Below are 15000 nucleotides of genomic sequence, written 5' to 3'. Positions count from 1 at the left end.
TTAAAAGGAGATGAACACATCAACCAAGTGAAACTGCGACCACGAATGGACTCGAACCCTCAATCTTCTGATCCGAAGTCAGACGCCTTATCCATTAGGCCACGCGGTCTTGTTTGGTTGGCCTGCGTTAAGGATTTCGAACCACTTTAAAGCGATCCAAGATGAACTACAATGTGTAAAAGATGATTTCCATTTATCACTGATCTCCCAACTCTGAAAAAAAAAAGATTGCGGTTTCTCTCTCTAATCAACAAACATTGATATTCTTCATCCTCCGACTATAACAAAGGTATATTTAACATTTTTAGTGTTCCCAAGGGGGAAGAGGAAAAGGTAAGGAAGCTGTGTTTGTCAGGATGGCCGAGTGGTCTAAGGCGCCAGACTCAAGAGTAGTTTCTTCCCCATACTTGGGTGTTCTGGTCTCCAGATGGAGACGTGGGTTCAAATCCCACTTCTGACAATGCGTTTTTGGCCTAAGACTCGGTCACGTGCCTCTAACTGATATTCTACTTTTAGGAGTCATGAGAGCACATTCTTACGAACGTTAAAAGAGGAAATGAACACGTCAACCAAATGCGACCACGAAGGGACTCGAACCCTCAATCTTCTGATTCGAAGTCAGACACCTTATCCATTAGGCCACGCGGTCTTGTTTGGTTGGCCTGCGTTAAGGATTTCGAACCACTTTAAAGCGATCCAAGATGAACTACAATGTGTAAAAGATGATTTCCACTTATCACTGATCTCCCACTTCTGAAAAAAAAAGAGATTGCTGTTTCTCTCTCTAATCCACAAACATTGATATTCTTCATCCTCCGACTATAACAAAGGGATATTTAACATTTTTAGTGTTCCCAAGGGGGAAGAGGAAAAGGTAAAGAAGCTGTGTTTGTCAGGATGGCCGAGTGGTCTAAAGTGTCAGACTCAAGAGTAGTTTCTTCCCCATACTTGGGTGTTCTGGTCTCCAGATGGAGGCGTGGGTTCAAATCCCACTTCTGACAATGCGTTTCTGGCCTAGGACACGGTCACGTGCCTCTAACTGATATTTTACTTTTAGGAGTCATGAGAGCACATTCTTACGAACGTTAAAAGGAGATGAACACGTCAACCAAGTGCCACTGCGACCACGAAGGGACTCAAACCCTCAATCTTCTGATCCGAAGTCAGACGCCTTATCCATTAGGCCACACGGTCCTGACTGGTCGGCCCGTGTTAAGGATTCCGAACTACTTTAAAACTATCCAAGATTAATTACAATGTGTAAAAGATGATTTCCACTTATCACTGATCTCCCACTTCTGAAAAAAAAAAAGATTGCTGTTTCTCTCTCTAATCAACAAACATTGATATTCTTCATTCTCCGACAATAACAAAGGGATATTTAACATTTTTAGTGTTCCCAAGGGGGAAGAGGAAAAGATACGGTAGCTTTTTTTGTCAGGATGGCCGAGTGGTCTAAGGCGCCAGACTCAAGAGTAGTTTCTTCCCCATACTTGGGTGTTTTGGTCTCCAGATGGAGGCGTGGGTTCAAATCCCACTTCTGACAATGCGTTTTTGGCCTAAGACACGGTCACGTGCCTCTAACTGATATTTTACTTTTAGGAGTCATGAGAGCACATTCTTACGAACGTTAAAAGGAGATGAACACGTCAACCAAGTGCCACTGCGACCACGAAGGGACTCGAACCCTCAATCTTCTGATCCGAAGTCAGACGCCTTATCCATTAGGCCATGCGGCCTTGTTTGGTTGTCTTGCGTTAAGGATTTCGAACCACTTTAAAGCGATCCAAGATGAACTACAATGTGTAAAAGATGATTTCCATTTATCACTGATCTCCCAACTCTGAAAAAAAAAAGATTGCTGTTTCTCTCTCTAATCAACAAACATTGATATTCTTCATCCTCCGACTATAACAAAGGTATATTTAACATTTTTAGTGTTCCCAAGGGGGAAGAGGAAGAGGTAAGGAAGCTGTGTTTGTCAGGATGGCCGAGTGGTCTAAGGCGCCAGACTCAAGAGTAGTTTCTTCCCCATACTTGGGTGTTCTGGTCTCCAGATGGAGGTGTGGGTTCAAATCCCACTTCTGACAATGCGTTTTTGGCCTAAGACACGGTCACGTGCCTCTAACTGACATTTTACTTTTAGGAGTCATGAGAGCACATTCTTACGAACGTTAAAAGGAGATGAACACGTCAACCAAATGTGACCACGAACGGACTCGAACCCTCAATCTTCTGATTCGAAGTAAGACGCCTTATCCATTAGGCCACACGGTCTTGTTTGGTTGGCCTGCGTTAAGGATTTCGAACCACTTTAAAGCGATCCAAGATGAACTACAATGTGTAAAAGATGATTTCCACTTATCACTGATCTCCCACTTCTGAAAAAAAAAGAGATTGCTGTTTCTCTCTCTAATCAACAAACATTGATATTCTTCATCCTCCGACAATGACAAAGGGATATTTAAATTTTTAGTGTTCCCAAGGGGGAAGAGGAAAAGGTAAGGAAGCTGTGTTTGTCAGGATGGCCGAGTGGTCTAAGGCGCCATTCTCAAGAGTAGTTTCTTCCCCATACTTGGGTGTTCTGGTCTCCAGATGGAGGCGTGGGTTCAAATCCCACTTCTGACAATGTGTTTTTGGCCTAAGACACGGTCACGTGCCTCTAACTGATATTTTACTTTTAGGAGTCATGAGAGCACATTCTTACGAACGTTAAAAGGAGATGAACACATCAACCAAGTGCCACTGCGACCACGAAGGGACTCGAACCCTCAATCTTCTGAACTGTAGTCAGACGCCTTATCCATTAGGCCACACGGTCTTGACTGGTTGGCCAGTGTTAAGGATTCCGAACTACTTTAAAACTATCCAAGATTAATTACAATGTGTAAAAGATGATTTCCACTTATCACTGATCTCCCACTTCTGAAAAAAAAAAAAGATTGCTGTTTCTCTCTCTAATCAACAAACATTGATATTCTTCATTCTCCGACAATAACAAAGGGATATTTAACATTTTTAGTGTTCCCAAGGGGGAAGAGGAAAGGGTATGGTAGCTGTGTTTGTCAGGATGGCCGAGTGGTCTAAGGCGCCAGACTCAAGAGTAGTTTCTTCCCCATACTTGGGTGTTCTGGTCTCCAGATGGAGGCGTGGGTTCAAATCCCACTTCTGACAATGTGTTTTCGGCCTAAGACACGGTCACGTGCCTCTAACTGATATTCTACTTTTAGGTGTCATGAGAGCACATTCTTACGAACGTTAAAAGAGGAGATGAACACGTCAACCAAATGCGAACCACGAAGGGACTCGAACCCTCAATCTTCTGATTCGAAGTCAGACGCCTTATCCATTAGGCCACACGGTCCTGACTGATTGGCCCGTGTTAAGGATTCCGAACTACTTTAAAACCATCCAAGATTAATTACAATGTGTAAAAGATGATTTCCACTTATCACTGATCTCCCACTTCTGAAAAAAAAAAAAGATTGCTGTTTCTCTCTCTAATCAACAAACATTGATATTCTTCATTCTCCGACAATAACAAAGGGATATTTAACATTTTTAGTGTTCCCAAGGGGGAAGAGGAAAAGTTACGGTAGCTGTGTTTGTCAGGATGGCGGAGTGGTCTAAGGTGCCAGACTCAAGAGTAGTTTCTTCCCCATACTTGGGTGTTCTGGTCTCCAGATGGAGGCGTGGGTTCAAATCCCACTTCTGACAATGCATTTTTGGCCTAAGACACGGTCACGTGCCTCTAACTGATATTCTACTTTTAGGAGTCATGAGAGCACATTCTTACGAACGTTAAAAGGAGATGAACACGTCAACCAAATGCGACCACGAAGGGACTCGAACCCTCAATCTTCTGATTTGAAGTCAGACGCCTTATCCATTAGGCCACGCGGTCTTGTTTGGTTGGCCTGCGTTAAGGATTTCGAACCACTTTAAAGCGATCCAAGATGAACTACAATGTGTAAAAGATGATTTCCACTTATCACTGATCTCCCACTTCTGAAAAAAAAAGAGATTGCTGTTTCTCTCTCTAATCAACAAACATTGATATTCTTCATTCTCCGACAATAACAAAGGGATATTTAACATTTTTAGTGTTCCCAAGGGGGAAGAGGAAAAGGTACGGTAGCTGTGTTTGTCAGGATGGCCGAGTGGTCTAAGGTGCCAGACTCAAGAGTAGTTTCTTCCCCATACTTGGGTGTTCTGGTCTCCAGATGGAGGCGTGGGTTCAAATCCCACTTCTGACAATGCGTTTTTGGCCTAAGACACGGTCACGTGCCTCTAACCGATATTCTACTTTTAGGAGTCATGAGAGCACATTCTTACGAACGTTAAAAGAGGAAATTAACACGTCAACCAAATGCGACCACGAAGGGACTCGAACCCTCAATCTTCTGATTCGAAGTCAGACGCCTTATCCATTAGGCCACGCAGTCTTGTTTGGTTGGCCTGCGTTAAGGATTTCGAACCACTTTAAAGCGATCCAAGATGAACTACAATGTGTAAAAGATGATTTCCACTTATCACTGATCTCCCACTTCTGAAAAAAAAAGAGATTGCTGTTTCTCTCTCTAATCAACAAACATTGATATTCTTCATCCTCCGACAATAACAAAGGGATATTTAACATTTTTTGTGTTCCCAAGGGGGAAGAGGAAGAGGAAGAGGAAAAGGAAAAGGTAAGGAAGCTGTGTTTGTCAGGATGGCCGAGTGGTCTAAGGCGCCAGACTCAAGAGTAGTTTCTTCCCCATACTTGGGAGTTTTGGTCTCCAGATGGAGGCGTGGGTTCAAATCCCACTTCTGACAATGCGTTTTTGGCCTAAGACACGGTCACGTGCCTCTAACTGATATTTTACTTTTAGGAGTCATGAGAGCACATTCTTACGAACGTTAAAAGTAGATGAACACATCAACCAAGTGCCACTGCGACCACGAAGGGACTCGAACCCTCAATCTTCTGATCCGAAGTCAGACGCCTTATCCATTAGGCCACGCGGTCTTGTTTGGTTGGCCTGCGTTAAGGATTTCGAACCACTTTAAAGCGATCCAAGATGAACTACAATGTGTAAAAGATGATTTCCATTTATCACTGATCTCCCACTTCTGAAAAAAAAAGAGATTGCTGTTTCTCTCTCTAATCAACAAACATTGATATTCTTCATCCTCCGACTATAACAAAGGTATATTTAACATTTTTAGTGTTCCCAAGGGGGAAGAGGAAAAGGTAAGGAAGCTGTGTTTGTCAGGATGGCCGAGTGGTCTAAGGCGCCAGACTCAAGAGTAGTTTCTTCCCCATACTTGGGTGTTCTGGTCTCCAGATGGAGACGTGGGTTCAAATCCCACTTCTGACAATGCGTTTTTGGCCTAAGACTCGGTCACGTGCCTCTAACTGATATTCTACTTTTAGGAGTCATGAGAGCACATTCTTACGAACGTTAAAAGAGGAAATGAACACGTCAACCAAATGCGACCACGAAGGGACTCGAACCCTCAATCTTCTGATTCGAAGTCAGACACCTTATCCATTAGGCCACGCGGTCTTGTTTGGTTGGCCTGCGTTAAGGATTTCGAACCACTTTAAAGCGATCCAAGATGAACTACAATGTGTAAAAGATGATTTCCACTTATCACTGATCTCCCACTTCTGAAAAAAAAAGAGATTGCTGTTTCTCTCTCTAATCCACAAACATTGATATTCTTCATCCTCCGACTATAACAAAGGGATATTTAACATTTTTAGTGTTCCCAAGGGGGAAGAGGAAAAGGTAAGGAAGCTGTGTTTGTCAGGATGGCCGAGTGGTCTAAAGTGTCAGACTCAAGAGTAGTTTCTTCCCCATACTTGGGTGTTCTGGTCTCCAGATGGAGGCGTGGGTTCAAATCCCACTTCTGACAATGCGTTTCTGGCCTAGGACACGGTCACGTGCCTCTAACTGATATTTTACTTTTAGGAGTCATGAGAGCACATTCTTACGAACGTTAAAAGGAGATGAACACGTCAACCAAGTGCCACTGCGACCACGAAGGGACTCAAACCCTCAATCTTCTGATCCGAAGTCAGACGCCTTATCCATTAGGCCACACGGTCCTGACTGGTCGGCCCGTGTTAAGGATTCCGAACTACTTTAAAACTATCCAAGATTAATTACAATGTGTAAAAGATGATTTCCACTTATCACTGATCTCCCACTTCTGAAAAAAAAAAAGATTGCTGTTTCTCTCTCTAATCAACAAACATTGATATTCTTCATTCTCCGACAATAACAAAGGGATATTTAACATTTTTAGTGTTCCCAAGGGGGAAGAGGAAAAGATACGGTAGCTTTTTTTGTCAGGATGGCCGAGTGGTCTAAGGCGCCAGACTCAAGAGTAGTTTCTTCCCCATACTTGGGTGTTTTGGTCTCCAGATGGAGGCGTGGGTTCAAATCCCACTTCTGACAATGCGTTTTTGGCCTAAGACACGGTCACGTGCCTCTAACTGATATTTTACTTTTAGGAGTCATGAGAGCACATTCTTACGAACGTTAAAAGGAGATGAACACGTCAACCAAGTGCCACTGCGACCACGAAGGGACTCGAACCCTCAATCTTCTGATCCGAAGTCAGACGCCTTATCCATTAGGCCATGCGGCCTTGTTTGGTTGTCTTGCGTTAAGGATTTCGAACCACTTTAAAGCGATCCAAGATGAACTACAATGTGTAAAAGATGATTTCCATTTATCACTGATCTCCCAACTCTGAAAAAAAAAAGATTGCTGTTTCTCTCTCTAATCAACAAACATTGATATTCTTCATCCTCCGACTATAACAAAGGTATATTTAACATTTTTAGTGTTCCCAAGGGGGAAGAGGAAGAGGTAAGGAAGCTGTGTTTGTCAGGATGGCCGAGTGGTCTAAGGCGCCAGACTCAAGAGTAGTTTCTTCCCCATACTTGGGTGTTCTGGTCTCCAGATGGAGGTGTGGGTTCAAATCCCACTTCTGACAATGCGTTTTTGGCCTAAGACACGGTCACGTGCCTCTAACTGACATTTTACTTTTAGGAGTCATGAGAGCACATTCTTACGAACGTTAAAAGGAGATGAACACGTCAACCAAATGTGACCACGAACGGACTCGAACCCTCAATCTTCTGATTCGAAGTAAGACGCCTTATCCATTAGGCCACACGGTCTTGTTTGGTTGGCCTGCATTAAGGATTTCGAACCACTTTAAAGCGATCCAAGATGAACTACAATGTGTAAAAGATGATTTCCACTTATCACTGATCTCCCACTTCTGAAAAAAAAAAAAGATTGCTGTTTCTCTCTCTAATCAACAAACATTGATATTCTTCATTCTCCGACAATAACAAAGGGATATTTAACATTTTTAGTGTTCCCAAGGGGGAAGAGGAAAGGGTATGGTAGCTGTGTTTGTCAGGATGGCCGAGTGGTCTAAGGCGCCAGACTCAAGAGTAGTTTCTTCCCCATACTTGGGTGTTCTGGTCTCCAGATGGAGGCGTGGGTTCAAATCCCACTTCTGACAATGTGTTTTCGGCCTAAGACACGGTCACGTGCCTCTAACTGATATTCTACTTTTAGGAGTCATGAGAGCACATTCTTACGAACGTTAAAAGGAGATGAACACGTCAACCAAATGCGAACCACGAAGGGACTCGAACCCTCAATCTTCTGATTCGAAGTCAGACGCCTTATCCATTAGGCCACACGGTCCTGACTGGTTGGCCCGTGTTAAGGATTCCGAACTACTTTAAAACCATCCAAGATTAATTACAATGTGTAAAAGATGATTTCCACTTATCACTGATCTCCCACTTCTGAAAAAAAAAAAAGATTGCTGTTTCTCTCTCTAATCAACAAACATTGATATTCTTCATTCTCCGACAATAACAAAGGGATATTTAACATTTTTAGTGTTCCCAAGGGGGAAGAGGAAAAGTTACGGTAGCTGTGTTTGTCAGGATGGCGGAGTGGTCTAAGGTGCCAGACTCAAGAGTAGTTTCTTCCCCATACTTGGGTGTTCTGGTCTCCAGATGGAGGCGTGGGTTCAAATCCCACTTCTGACAATGCATTTTTGGCCTAAGACACGGTCACGTGCCTCTAACTGATATTTTACTTTTAGGAGTCATGAGAGCACATTCTTACGAACGTTAAAAGTAGATGAACACATCAACCAAGTGCCACTGCGACCACGAAGGGACTCGAACCCTCAATCTTCTGATCCGAAGTCAGACGCCTTATCCATTAGGCCACGCGGTCTTGTTTGGTTGGCCTGCGTTAAGGATTTCGAACCACTTTAAAGCGATCCAAGATGAACTACAATGTGTAAAAGATGATTTCCATTTATCACTGATCTCCCACTTCTGAAAAAAAAAGAGATTGCTGTTTCTCTCTCTAATCAACAAACATTGATATTCTTCATCCTCCGACTATAACAAAGGGATATTTAACATTTATAGTGTTCCCAAGGGGGAAGAGGAAAAGGTAAGGTAAGGTAAGGTAAGGTAAGGTAAGGTAAGGTAAGGTAAGGTAAGGTAAGGTAAGGTAAGGTAAGGTAAGGTAAGGTAAGGTAAGGTAAGGTAAGGTAAGGTAAGGTAAGGTAAGGTAAGGTAAGGTAAGGTAAGGTAAGGTAAGGTAAGGTAAGGTAAGGTAAGGTAAGGTAAGGTAAGGTAAGGTAAGGTAAGGTAAGGTAAGGTAAGGTAAGGTAAGGTAAGGTAAGGTAAGGTAAGGTAAGGTAAGGTAAGGTAAGGTAAGGTAAGGTAAGGTAAGGTAAGGTAAGGTAAGGTAAGGTAAGGTAAGGTAAGGTAAGGTAAGGTAAGGTAAGGTAAGGTAAGGTAAGGTAAGGTAAGGTAAGGTAAGGTAAGGTAAGGTAAGGAAAGGAAGGGAAGCTGTGTTTGTCAGGATGGCCGAGTGGTCTAAGGCGCCATTCTCAAGAGTAGTTTTTTCCCCATACTTGGGTGTTCTGGTCTCCAGATGGAGGCGTGGGTTCAAATCCCACTTCTGACAATGCGTTTTTGGCCTAAGACACGGTCACGTGCCTCTAACTGATATTTTACTTTTAGGAGTCATGAGAGCACATTCTTACGAACGTTAAAAGGAGATGAACACGTCAACAAAGTGCCACTGCGACCACGAAGGGACTCAAACCCTCAATCTTCTGATCCGAAGTCAGACGCCTTATCCATTAGGTCACACGGTCCTGACTGGTTGGCTCATGTTAAGGATTCCGAACTACTTTAAAACTATCCAAGATTAATTACAATGTGTAAAAGATGATTTCCACTTATCACTGATCTCCCAGTTCTGAAAAAAAAAAAGATTGCTGTTTCTCTCTCTAATCAACAAACATTGATATTCTTCATTCTCCGACAATAACAAAGGGATATTTAACATTTTTAGTGTTCCCAAGGGGGAAGAGGAAAAGGTACGGTAGCTGTGTTTGTCAGGATGGCCGAGTGGTCTAAGGCGCCAGACTCAAGAGTAGTTTCTTCCCCATACTTGGGTGTTCTGGTCTCCAGATGGAGGCGTGGGTTCAAATCCCACTTCTGACAATGCGTTTTTGGCCTAAGACACGGTCACGTGCCTCTAACTGATATTCTACTTTTAGGAGTCATGAGAGCACATTCTTACGAACGTTAAAAGGAGATGAACACGTCAACCAAGTGCCACTGCGACCACGAAGGGACTCGAACCCTCAAACTCCTGATCCAAAGTCAGACGCCTTATCCATTAGGCCACACGGTCCTGACTGGTTGGCCCGTGTTAAGGATTCCGAACTACTTTAAAACTATCCAAGATTAATTACAATGTGTAAAAGATGATTTCCACTTATCACTGATCTCCCACTTCTGAAAAAAAAAACGAAGGGACTCGAACCCTCAATCTCCTGATCCGAAGTCAGCCGCCTTATCCATTAGGCCACACGGTCCTGACTGGTTGGCCCGTGTTAAGGATTCCGAACTACTTTAAAACTATCCAAAATTAATTACAATGTGTAAAAGATGATTTCCACTTATCACTGATCTCCCACTTCTGAAAAAAAAAAAGATTGCTGTTTCTCTCTCTAATCAACAAACATTGATATTCCTCATTCTCCGACAATAACAAAGGGATATTTAAAATTTTTAGTGTTCCCAAGGGGGAAGAGGAAAAGATACGGTAGCTGTGTTAGTCAGGATGGCCGAGTGGTCTAAGGTGCCAAACTCAAGAGTAGTTTCTTCCCCATTCTTGGGATTTCTGGTCTCCAGATGGAGGCGTGGGTTCAAATCCCACTTCTGACAATGCATTTTTGGCCTAAGACACGGTCACGTGCCTCTAACTGATATTCTACTTTTAGGAGTCATGAGAGCACATTCTTACGAACGTTAAAAGAGGAAATGAACAAGTCAACCAAATACAACCACAAGGGACTCGAACCCTCAATCTTCTGATTCGAAGTCAGACACCTTATCCATTAGGCCACGCGGTCTTGTTTGGTTGGCCTGCGTTAAGGCTTTCGAACCACTTTAAAGCGATTCAAGATGAACTACAATGTGTAAAAGATGATTTCCACTTATCACTGATCTCCCACTTCTGAAAAAAAAAAGATTGCTGTTTCTCTCTCTAATCAACAAACATTGATATTCTTCATTCTCCGACAATAACAAAGGGATATTTAGCATTTTTAGTGTTCCCAAGGGGGAAGAGGAAAAGATATGGTAGCTGTGTTTGTCAGGATGGCCGAGTGGTCTAAGGCGCCAGACTCAAGAGTAGTTTCTTCCCCATACTTGCGTGTTTTGGTCTCCAGAAGGAGGCGTGGGTTCAAATCCCACTTCTGACAATGCGTTTTTGGCCTAAGACACGGTCACGTGCCTCTAACTGATATTTTACATTTAGGAGTCATGAGAGCACATTCTTACGAACGTTAAAAGGAGATGAACACATCAACCAAGTGAAACTGCGACCACGAAGGGACTCGAACCCTCAATCTTCTGATCCGAAGTCAGACGCCTTATCCATTAGGCCACGCGGTCTTGTTTGGTTGGCCTGCGTTTAGGATTTCGAACCACTTTAAAGCGATCCAAGATGAACTACAATGTGTAAAAGATGATTTCCATTTATCACTGATCTCCCAACTCTGAAAAAAAAAAGATTGCTGTTTCTCTCTCTAATCAACAAACATTGATATTCTTCATCCTCCGACTATAACAAAGGTATATTTAACATTTTTAATGTTCCTAAGGGGGAAGAGGAAAAGGTAAGAAAGCTGTGTTTGTCAGGATGGCCGAGTGGTCTAAGGCGCCAGACTCAAGAGTAGTTTCTTCCCCATACTTGGGTGTTCTGGTCTCCAGATGGAGGCGTGGGTTCAAATCCCACTTCTGACAATGCGTTTTTGGCCTAAGACACGGTCACGTGCCTCTAACTGACATTTTACTTTTAGGAGTCATGAGAGCACATTCTTACGAACGTTAAAAGGAGATGAACACGTCAACCAAATGCGACCACGAAGGGACTCGAACCCTCAATCTTCTGATTCGAAGTCAGACACCTTATCCATTAGGCCACGCGGTCTTGTTTGGTTGGCCTGCGTTAAGGATTTCGAACCACTTTAAAGCGATCCAAGATGAACTACAATGTGTAAAAGATGATTTCCACTTATCACTGATCTCCCACTTCTGAAAAAAAAAAAGATTGCTGTTTCTCTCTCTAATCAACAAACATTGATATTCTTCATTCTCCGACAATAACAAAGGGATATTTAACATTTTTAGTGTTCCCAAGGGGGAAGAGGAAAAGATACGGTAGCTGTGTTTGTCAGGATGGCCTAGTGGTCTAAGGCGCCAGACTCAAGAGTAGTTTCTTCCCCATACTTGGGTGTTTTGGTCTCCAGATGGAGGCGTGGGTTCAAATCCCACTTCTGACAATGCGTTTTTGGCCTAAGACACGGTCACGTGCCTCTAACTGATATTTTACTTTTAGGAGTCATGAGAGCACATTCTTACGAATGTTAAAAGGAGATGAACACATCAACCAAGTGAAACTGCGACCACGAAGGGACTCGAACCCTCAATCTTCTGATCCGAAGTCAGACGCCTTACCCATTAGGCCACGCGGTCTTGTTTGGTTGGCCTGCGTTTAGGATATCGAACCACTTTAAAGCGATCCAAGATGAACTACAATGTGTAAAAGATGATTTCCATTTATCACTGATCTCCCAACTCTGAAAAAAAAAAGATTGCTGTTTCTCTCTCTAATCAACAAACATTGATATTCTTCATCCTCCGACTATAACAAAGGTATATTTAACATTTTTAGTGTTCCCAAGGGGGAAGAGGAAAAGGTAAGGAAGCTGTGTTTGTCAGGATGGCCGAGTGGTCTAAGGCGCCAGACTCAAGAGTAGTTTCTTCCCCATACTTGGGTGTTCTGGTCTCCAGATGGAGGCATGGGTTCAAATCCCACTTCTGACAATGCGTTTTTGGCCTAAGACACGGTCACGTGCCTCTAACTGACATTTTACTTTTAGGAGTCATGAGAGCACATTCTTACGAACGTTAAAAGGAGATGAACACGTCAACCAAATGCGACCACGAAGGGACTCGAACCCTCAATCTTCTGATTCGAAGTCAGACGCCTTATCCATTAGGCCACGCGGTCTTGTTTGGTTGGCCTGCGTTAAGGATTTCGAACCACTTTAAAGCGATCCAAGATGAACTACAATGTGTAAAAGATGATTTCCACTTATCACTGATCTCCCACTTCTGAAAAAAAAAAAGATTGCTGTTTCTCTCTCTAATCAACAAACATTGATATTCTTCATTCTCCGACAATAACAAAGGGATATTTAACATTTTTAGTGTTCCCAAGGGGGAAGAGGAAAGGGTATGGTAGCTGTGTTTGTCAGGATGGCCTAGTGGTCTAAGGCGCCAGACTCAAGAGTAGTTTCTTCCCCATACTTGGGTGTTTTGGTCTCCAGATGGAGGCGTGGGTTCAAATCCCACTTCTGACAATGCGTTTTTGGCCTAAGACACGGTCACGTGCCTCTAACTGATATTTTACTTTTAGGAGTCATGAGAGCACATTCTTACGAACGTTAAAAGGAGATGAACACATCAACCAAGTGAAACTGCGACCACGAAGGGACTCGAACCCTCAATCTTCTGATCCGAAGTCAGACGCCTTTTCCATTAGGCCACGCGGTCTTGTTTGGTTGGCCTGCGTTTAGGATTTCGAACCACTTTAAAGCGATCCAAGATGAACTACAATGTGTAAAAGATGATTTCCATTTATCACTGATCTCCCAACTCTGAAAAAAAAAAGATTGCTGTTTCTCTCTCTAATCAACAAACATTGATATTCTTCATCCTCCGACTATAACAAAGGTATATTTAACATTTTTAGTGTTTCCAAGGGGGAAGAGGAAAAGGTAAGGAAGCTGTGTTTGTCAGGATGGCCAAGTGGTCTAAGGCGCCAGACTCAAGAGTAGTTTCTTCCCCATACTTGGGTGTTCTGGTCTCCAGATGGAGGCATGGGTTCAAATCCCACTTCTGACAATGCGTTTTTGGCCTAAGACACGGTCACGTGCCTCTAACTGACATTTTACTTTTAGGAGTCATGAGAGCACATTCTTACGAACGTTAAAAGGAGATGAACACGTCAACCAAATGCGACCACGAAGGGACTCGAACCCTCAATCTTCTGATTCGAAGTCAGACGCCTTATCCATTAGGCCACGCGGTCTTGTTTGGTTGGCCTGCGTTAAGGATTTCGAACCACTTTAAAGCGATCCAAGATGAACTACAATGTGTAATTGAGAGCACATTCTTACGAACTTTAAAAGGAGACGAACATGTCAACCAAGTGCCACTGCGACCACGAAGGGACACAAACCCTCAATCTTCTGATCCAAAGTCAAACGCCTTATCCATTAGGCCACACGGTCCTGACTGGTTGGCCAGTGTTAAGGATTCCGAACTACTTTAAAACTATCCAAGATTAATTACAATGTGTAAAAGATGATTTCCACTTATCACTGATCTCCCACTTCTGAAAAAAAAAAAGATTGCTGTTTCTCTCTCTAATCAACAAACATTGATATTCTTCATTCTCCGACAATAACAAAGGGATATTTAACATTTTTAGTGTTCCCAAGGGGGAAGAGGAAAGGGTATGGTAGCTGTGTTTGTCAGGATGGCCGAGTGGTCTAAGGCGCCAGACTCAAGAGTAGTTTCTTCCCCATACTTGGGTGTTCTGGTCTCCAGATGGAGGCGTGGGTTCAAATCCCACTTCTGACAATGTGTTTTTGGCCTAAGACACGGTCACGTGCCTCTAACTGATATTCTACTTTTAGGAGTCATGAGAGCACATTCTTACGAACGTTAAAAGAGGAAATGAACACGTCAACCAAATGCGACCACAAGGGACTCGAACCCTCAATCTTCTGATTCGAAGTCAGACGCCTTATCCATTAGGCCACGCGGTCTTGTTTGGTTGGCCTGCGTTAAGGATTTCGAACCACTTTAAAGCGATCCAAGATGAACTACAATGTGTAAAAGATGATTTCCACTTATCACTGATCTCCCACTTCTGAAAAAAAAAAGATTGCTGTTTCTCTCTCTAATCAACAAACATTGATATTCTTCATTCTCCGACAATAACAAAGGGATATTTAACATTTTTAGTGTTCCCAAGGGGGAAGAGGAAAAGATACGGTAGCTGTGTTTGTCAGGATGGCCTAGTGGTCTAAGGCGCCAGACTCAAGAGTAGTTTCTTCCCCATACTTGGGTGTTTTGGTCTCCAGATGGAGGCGTGGGTTCAAATCCCACTTCTGACAATGCGTTTTTGGCCTAAGACACGGTCACGTGCCTCTAACTGATATTTTACTTTTAGGAGTCATGAGAGCACATTCTTACGAACGTTAAAAGGAGATGAACACATCAACCAAGTGAAACTGCGACCACGAAGGGACTCGAACCCTCAATCTTCTGATCCGAAATCAGACGCCTTATCCATTAGGCCA

At 43.1% G+C, this 15000-nt stretch overlaps 33 non-coding genes across 33 annotated transcripts in view; 14 read left to right on the top strand and 19 right to left on the bottom strand.

The window, feature by feature from the left end:
* Nucleotides 1–350: 350 nt before the first annotated feature.
* Nucleotides 351–460, top strand: TRNAL-CAA (transfer RNA leucine (anticodon CAA)). The gene is made up of 2 exons: nucleotides 351–388; nucleotides 415–460. It is a non-coding gene; the product is annotated as a tRNA-Leu (tRNA).
* Nucleotides 461–576: 116 nt separating this feature from the next.
* Nucleotides 577–649, bottom strand: TRNAR-UCG (transfer RNA arginine (anticodon UCG)). The gene has a single exon. It is a non-coding gene; the product is annotated as a tRNA-Arg (tRNA).
* Nucleotides 650–1121: 472 nt separating this feature from the next.
* On the bottom strand, nucleotides 1122–1194 carry TRNAR-UCG (transfer RNA arginine (anticodon UCG)). Its single transcript has one exon. It is a non-coding gene; the product is annotated as a tRNA-Arg (tRNA).
* A 242-nt stretch (nucleotides 1195–1436) lies between these two features.
* On the top strand, nucleotides 1437–1546 carry TRNAL-CAA (transfer RNA leucine (anticodon CAA)). The gene is made up of 2 exons: nucleotides 1437–1474; nucleotides 1501–1546. It is a non-coding gene; the product is annotated as a tRNA-Leu (tRNA).
* A 120-nt stretch (nucleotides 1547–1666) lies between these two features.
* On the bottom strand, nucleotides 1667–1739 carry TRNAR-UCG (transfer RNA arginine (anticodon UCG)). The gene has a single exon. It is a non-coding gene; the product is annotated as a tRNA-Arg (tRNA).
* A 241-nt stretch (nucleotides 1740–1980) lies between these two features.
* TRNAL-CAA (transfer RNA leucine (anticodon CAA)) lies at nucleotides 1981–2090 on the top strand. The gene is made up of 2 exons: nucleotides 1981–2018; nucleotides 2045–2090. It is a non-coding gene; the product is annotated as a tRNA-Leu (tRNA).
* Nucleotides 2091–2748: 658 nt separating this feature from the next.
* TRNAC-ACA (transfer RNA cysteine (anticodon ACA)) lies at nucleotides 2749–2821 on the bottom strand. The gene has a single exon. It is a non-coding gene; the product is annotated as a tRNA-Cys (tRNA).
* A 243-nt stretch (nucleotides 2822–3064) lies between these two features.
* On the top strand, nucleotides 3065–3174 carry TRNAL-CAA (transfer RNA leucine (anticodon CAA)). Its single transcript has 2 exons — nucleotides 3065–3102; nucleotides 3129–3174. It is a non-coding gene; the product is annotated as a tRNA-Leu (tRNA).
* Nucleotides 3175–3290: 116 nt separating this feature from the next.
* Nucleotides 3291–3364, bottom strand: TRNAR-UCG (transfer RNA arginine (anticodon UCG)). The gene has a single exon. It is a non-coding gene; the product is annotated as a tRNA-Arg (tRNA).
* Nucleotides 3365–4146: 782 nt separating this feature from the next.
* On the top strand, nucleotides 4147–4256 carry TRNAL-CAA (transfer RNA leucine (anticodon CAA)). Its single transcript has 2 exons — nucleotides 4147–4184; nucleotides 4211–4256. It is a non-coding gene; the product is annotated as a tRNA-Leu (tRNA).
* Nucleotides 4257–4372: 116 nt separating this feature from the next.
* TRNAR-UCG (transfer RNA arginine (anticodon UCG)) lies at nucleotides 4373–4445 on the bottom strand. The gene has a single exon. It is a non-coding gene; the product is annotated as a tRNA-Arg (tRNA).
* A 260-nt stretch (nucleotides 4446–4705) lies between these two features.
* TRNAL-CAA (transfer RNA leucine (anticodon CAA)) lies at nucleotides 4706–4815 on the top strand. Its single transcript has 2 exons — nucleotides 4706–4743; nucleotides 4770–4815. It is a non-coding gene; the product is annotated as a tRNA-Leu (tRNA).
* A 120-nt stretch (nucleotides 4816–4935) lies between these two features.
* On the bottom strand, nucleotides 4936–5008 carry TRNAR-UCG (transfer RNA arginine (anticodon UCG)). Its single transcript has one exon. It is a non-coding gene; the product is annotated as a tRNA-Arg (tRNA).
* A 242-nt stretch (nucleotides 5009–5250) lies between these two features.
* TRNAL-CAA (transfer RNA leucine (anticodon CAA)) lies at nucleotides 5251–5360 on the top strand. Its single transcript has 2 exons — nucleotides 5251–5288; nucleotides 5315–5360. It is a non-coding gene; the product is annotated as a tRNA-Leu (tRNA).
* Nucleotides 5361–5476: 116 nt separating this feature from the next.
* TRNAR-UCG (transfer RNA arginine (anticodon UCG)) lies at nucleotides 5477–5549 on the bottom strand. The gene has a single exon. It is a non-coding gene; the product is annotated as a tRNA-Arg (tRNA).
* Nucleotides 5550–6021: 472 nt separating this feature from the next.
* Nucleotides 6022–6094, bottom strand: TRNAR-UCG (transfer RNA arginine (anticodon UCG)). The gene has a single exon. It is a non-coding gene; the product is annotated as a tRNA-Arg (tRNA).
* A 242-nt stretch (nucleotides 6095–6336) lies between these two features.
* Nucleotides 6337–6446, top strand: TRNAL-CAA (transfer RNA leucine (anticodon CAA)). The gene is made up of 2 exons: nucleotides 6337–6374; nucleotides 6401–6446. It is a non-coding gene; the product is annotated as a tRNA-Leu (tRNA).
* Nucleotides 6447–6566: 120 nt separating this feature from the next.
* Nucleotides 6567–6639, bottom strand: TRNAR-UCG (transfer RNA arginine (anticodon UCG)). Its single transcript has one exon. It is a non-coding gene; the product is annotated as a tRNA-Arg (tRNA).
* A 241-nt stretch (nucleotides 6640–6880) lies between these two features.
* Nucleotides 6881–6990, top strand: TRNAL-CAA (transfer RNA leucine (anticodon CAA)). The gene is made up of 2 exons: nucleotides 6881–6918; nucleotides 6945–6990. It is a non-coding gene; the product is annotated as a tRNA-Leu (tRNA).
* A 430-nt stretch (nucleotides 6991–7420) lies between these two features.
* TRNAL-CAA (transfer RNA leucine (anticodon CAA)) lies at nucleotides 7421–7530 on the top strand. The gene is made up of 2 exons: nucleotides 7421–7458; nucleotides 7485–7530. It is a non-coding gene; the product is annotated as a tRNA-Leu (tRNA).
* Nucleotides 7531–7644: 114 nt separating this feature from the next.
* TRNAR-UCG (transfer RNA arginine (anticodon UCG)) lies at nucleotides 7645–7718 on the bottom strand. The gene has a single exon. It is a non-coding gene; the product is annotated as a tRNA-Arg (tRNA).
* A 473-nt stretch (nucleotides 7719–8191) lies between these two features.
* TRNAR-UCG (transfer RNA arginine (anticodon UCG)) lies at nucleotides 8192–8264 on the bottom strand. The gene has a single exon. It is a non-coding gene; the product is annotated as a tRNA-Arg (tRNA).
* Nucleotides 8265–9446: 1182 nt separating this feature from the next.
* TRNAL-CAA (transfer RNA leucine (anticodon CAA)) lies at nucleotides 9447–9556 on the top strand. The gene is made up of 2 exons: nucleotides 9447–9484; nucleotides 9511–9556. It is a non-coding gene; the product is annotated as a tRNA-Leu (tRNA).
* A 1158-nt stretch (nucleotides 9557–10714) lies between these two features.
* TRNAL-CAA (transfer RNA leucine (anticodon CAA)) lies at nucleotides 10715–10824 on the top strand. The gene is made up of 2 exons: nucleotides 10715–10752; nucleotides 10779–10824. It is a non-coding gene; the product is annotated as a tRNA-Leu (tRNA).
* Nucleotides 10825–10944: 120 nt separating this feature from the next.
* On the bottom strand, nucleotides 10945–11017 carry TRNAR-UCG (transfer RNA arginine (anticodon UCG)). The gene has a single exon. It is a non-coding gene; the product is annotated as a tRNA-Arg (tRNA).
* Nucleotides 11018–11258: 241 nt separating this feature from the next.
* On the top strand, nucleotides 11259–11368 carry TRNAL-CAA (transfer RNA leucine (anticodon CAA)). The gene is made up of 2 exons: nucleotides 11259–11296; nucleotides 11323–11368. It is a non-coding gene; the product is annotated as a tRNA-Leu (tRNA).
* Nucleotides 11369–11482: 114 nt separating this feature from the next.
* TRNAR-UCG (transfer RNA arginine (anticodon UCG)) lies at nucleotides 11483–11555 on the bottom strand. The gene has a single exon. It is a non-coding gene; the product is annotated as a tRNA-Arg (tRNA).
* A 472-nt stretch (nucleotides 11556–12027) lies between these two features.
* Nucleotides 12028–12100, bottom strand: TRNAR-UCG (transfer RNA arginine (anticodon UCG)). Its single transcript has one exon. It is a non-coding gene; the product is annotated as a tRNA-Arg (tRNA).
* Nucleotides 12101–12565: 465 nt separating this feature from the next.
* TRNAR-UCG (transfer RNA arginine (anticodon UCG)) lies at nucleotides 12566–12638 on the bottom strand. Its single transcript has one exon. It is a non-coding gene; the product is annotated as a tRNA-Arg (tRNA).
* Nucleotides 12639–13110: 472 nt separating this feature from the next.
* On the bottom strand, nucleotides 13111–13183 carry TRNAR-UCG (transfer RNA arginine (anticodon UCG)). The gene has a single exon. It is a non-coding gene; the product is annotated as a tRNA-Arg (tRNA).
* Nucleotides 13184–13648: 465 nt separating this feature from the next.
* TRNAR-UCG (transfer RNA arginine (anticodon UCG)) lies at nucleotides 13649–13721 on the bottom strand. The gene has a single exon. It is a non-coding gene; the product is annotated as a tRNA-Arg (tRNA).
* Nucleotides 13722–14165: 444 nt separating this feature from the next.
* Nucleotides 14166–14275, top strand: TRNAL-CAA (transfer RNA leucine (anticodon CAA)). The gene is made up of 2 exons: nucleotides 14166–14203; nucleotides 14230–14275. It is a non-coding gene; the product is annotated as a tRNA-Leu (tRNA).
* A 659-nt stretch (nucleotides 14276–14934) lies between these two features.
* TRNAR-UCG (transfer RNA arginine (anticodon UCG)) overlaps nucleotides 14935–15000 on the bottom strand; it is a 73-nt gene continuing 7 nt past the window's right edge. The window contains exon 1 of the tRNA in view: nucleotides 14935–15000. This exon is cut by the window's right edge and continues 7 nt beyond it. This is a non-coding gene — a tRNA (tRNA-Arg).

Source organism: Hyla sarda, chromosome 9, assembly GCF_029499605.1.
Source record: "Hyla sarda isolate aHylSar1 chromosome 9, aHylSar1.hap1, whole genome shotgun sequence".
Taxonomy (NCBI): domain Eukaryota; kingdom Metazoa; phylum Chordata; class Amphibia; order Anura; family Hylidae; genus Hyla; species Hyla sarda.
Note: the sequence above shows the minus strand (reverse complement) of the source record. Positions and strands in the feature narration are given on the sequence as shown.